Source organism: Triticum dicoccoides, chromosome 7B (assembly GCF_002162155.2).
Source record: "Triticum dicoccoides isolate Atlit2015 ecotype Zavitan chromosome 7B, WEW_v2.0, whole genome shotgun sequence".
Classification (NCBI taxonomy): Eukaryota; Viridiplantae; Streptophyta; class Magnoliopsida; order Poales; family Poaceae; genus Triticum; species Triticum dicoccoides.
This window is the reverse complement of record NC_041393.1, coordinates 343,189,247-343,193,016: the sequence shown is the minus strand read 5'-3', so window position 1 is coordinate 343,193,016 and position 3,770 is coordinate 343,189,247.

Genomic DNA, 3,770 nt, shown 5'->3' with positions numbered 1-3,770 from the left:
ATGAGATTCGTTTGAGGACAATAACGATGGGACGATATGCATCCAACCAGGCAAACAGAAGCTTTGTCACATTCTTCCTGTTGAATGCAAGGTTACTATTGTCCATGAGGCTTAATTTTTACAGCAAGAGATTTCTCACGGACGAACATGTTGAACAACAAAAAATGAAGTTTCAGGTGGACAAATGGGCTTCTAAACGTGCTCGGCTTATATTTACAATAAGTTGTAGACATCCTGAAATAATTTTTTTGCACGGGATGTTGATTTTATGGATCAGACCGATCCATTTGTTTGTGACCGCAAAAAGGAGTGGTTGGGTTAGATGTTACTGTCATGTTCAATCTGGGTTTTGTCTAAAAATTTGATGAACAATTAATCCTTGGGCTTTTTGTACCATTTGTATGCTTGACTTGCATGTTGTTGCCCTCGTACTCCCCTTCACCTGCCACTACACTGTCGCATCTTCCATGGCTGCTGTTTGTCCCCGTCTGGGGCCTTGCCTTCGTTCTCCGCCTTGGTTAGCTCACTGTGCCCGTCGTCGTCTGGCGTTGTCAACATGGTCAACAACCAAGAGGAATCAGGAGATGATGACTGTACGTGGAGAGGCTGACAGTAGGGACCCACTAGGGTCATTGCATTTCGCAAGCAGGTGCCTCATTATTACAAGCCGAAAAAATACTTCCTCCTAATTGTTTGACAACTAGGTTCCAGGCCATTTTCAATGTAGTCAATAAATGAGAAAATTACACAACAAGCGGATAACACCAGGGACCCAGCAGCTCGCCCAGTTGTTTTTCAGTTTTAGAGACGAAGCTCAACTGCGCACTGTGCGGGGGCTGTGGCCCGTCTAGCCCACGCTTACGCTTTTATTAAGCACATGACGAGCCCAGTTGATATATTTTTTCTTTCTGAAATTGGCTAGCCCGGTTCTTTTTTTTGGTGATACCAAAACCGCGGCCTACTTGCTTTTCTCAGCCCTGCTGGGCTGCAAATCTTTCAAGACGAGGTGGGATGTAAGTAGTAAGAAATGGGCTTCCCTAGAAAACGGGCTATAAGTTGTAAGAAATGGGTTGTAAATTTTTAAACCAAAGCCAACCGGCAATTGCATTAAAATATCATTTTTTCAGGATTTCTCTACTCTCTACTCTTATAAAAACCAAAGCCAACTGGCAATTACATTAAAATATCATCTTTTCTCCCACAAGATAAACTACTCATACAAATGCATCTTCATGTTCAGTGCAACGAACGGGCATCTTGCTAGTTAAGACTCTAAATTTCATTCATTTTTTGCGAAGAATTGTTTTTTGAATTTTATATTGATATAATTTTTTGAAAATTATTTTAACGTGACTCGAAATTTCGTGATTAAAAGAGTTCAGACCCCACCGAAATATGCAAAATTTCGTTCAATTTTTTAGAAGTGCCCAGAATATATGGTCTGTAATGCTAATGAAAAGAATATGGGCATCAAATATCCTTAAGAATTAGGAAATGGGCTGTAAATTATTGAAAATAATGGCTATTGGGCTGTATGCTGTTTTCCACAGATTTGGAGGCTGACTTTCGGGCCTACTAGGTTGACGATGACGCTGTCCTAAATTTTTTTTTGACGCGTACGCAAGGCTTTGTCAACTTAGTCAACACATAACAGTGGCTGTTGGATGTCCATCCAACGGCCGCCATGCTTCTTCAATCTCTGATCTTCCTACTCCAGCCACCCAAACCAGCGCCGGCAGGACTGTCTGGTCCCTGCTCTCGTGGCTGGCTATGCTGCCGCCAAGCCATCCCTCTAACCACCCACACATCCTGTTATTTTCCGGCGACGTCAGCCTCACCCCGCAGCCGACCAGTCAGCGCTCGTTCTCCCCTCAGCGTGGGCATCCGCTGCGGTGGCTTCGCCGGCTCTGGGTGGTTCTCTTCCTGGTCCTCGCCCTCGTCCACCGCGTTTGTGCTCTCGGCGCAGCGAGGTCAACATGGTCAACAAACAACAGCCATCAGAAGAGGCTGACAGTAGGGGGCCACACAGGAAAATGCCTCCTTATTACGTGCAAAATAATGATTCCTCCACCTGATAGCTGGGACCCACCGGAAGGGTCTCTGTATTTCGTGAAAAAACGTTCCCCCCGCTATCAGCTCGGAACCACCGGAAATGCCTCCTTATTACGCACAAAAAATGAATACTCCCCCTGCTAGCTGGGACTCACCTTGGTGGGAGGCTGACTTGTGGGCCTACTAATTTTACGGGGACGGAGGGCTTTGTCCACTTAGTCAATATGAACGATTCTAGCTCCAGTGACCGTACGATGTCCATCCAACGGCCGTACTGCTTCTTCAACCTCTGGTCTTTGTGCTCCAGCTGCCCAAAGCAGTGCCGGTCGTGCCGCAAGCTCCTGCCTCCCGTGGCCGGCTGTGATGCCGCGGAGGCCTCACCGCCCCCTACTACTCCCACCACTGGCCAGGCCATCCCTCTACTCAACCACACCCCATGTTATTCTGTGGCGACACTAGCCTCACACCGCAGTGAACCAGTGAACCATCGTACTCCTCTACGCGTGGGCATCCACTGCCGCGTCTTCCCCAGCTCCGCGTAGTCCCCTTCCTAGGCCTCGCCGTCGTCCACCACCCTGGTGCTCTCAGCGCGGCGTGGTCAACGTGGTCAAGGAACGGCTTCCATCGGACGTGGACTGTACGTGGAGAGGCTGACAGCTGGGTCCACGACTACAGCAAGGAAGTGCCTCCTTATTACATGCAAAATAATTATTCCTCCACCTGACAGCAGTGACCCACCGGACGGGCCATCGTATTTTGCGAAAAAACATTTCCCCCTGACTGCTGGGACCCACTAGCTACATCTTCGCACGCAAGGAAGTGCATCCGGGCAAAAAAATGAATCGCCCCCTGACTGCTGGGACCCACCAGCTACATCTTTGCAGGCAAGGAAGTTCCTGACAGTCGGGACCCACCTGGTCAAAGCGTATGTAGCGCTGTCATTCTGGTCGCGAACGTGTACGTACATACTGATTGATGTAGAGGCACGCACATGTCGTAGTAGAGGCGTGCATGTAGCATGTACACGTACGTACAACGGCCAGGGTGCAAGAAAGAAAATACGGTCACGTACGTACATACGGGCGGGGTCTCGAATGCCTACTCGCGCATACGTATGGCCAGGGCTCGTGAACATGGTTGGGTCGGAGCGGAGAAACAGCGTCGTCGTCGTGTTCATGGGGAGGCAACGGAATGCGTCGTGTTCATGGGGAGGCAACGGAATGTGTCGTGTTCATCAGGAGGCAACGGAACGCGTGGGAGCCAACCGGCTGGGTCGGAACGGAATGTGTGGTCGTGTTCATCGGGAGGGCTTGGACAGAACAGGCGATGGAAACGAGGCCTGGCGTACCACAGAATGGAGGAAACGGCCTTGTGTTCGACCGGCCACGTTCGAAACGGTATCCTGTTCATCGGGAGGTGTGTGGCATACCGCAAAACAGAGGAAACGGACCTCCTACGGTCGACACAGGGGGTCCTGTTGATTGGGAGGGGTGTGGCGTACCGCAAAATGGAGGAAACAGACCTCCTACGGTCGAAACGGGGGTCCTGTTGATCGGGAGGGGTGTGGCGTACCGCAAAACGGACGAAACGGACTTGTGTTGGAGCGCTACAATCAAAACGGGGGTCTTGTTCATCGGGAGGGGTGTGGCGTACCGCAAAATGGGACTCCACGGGATACTGCTCATCTCCACCGTCGACCTCCTCCAGCCTCCACGGGC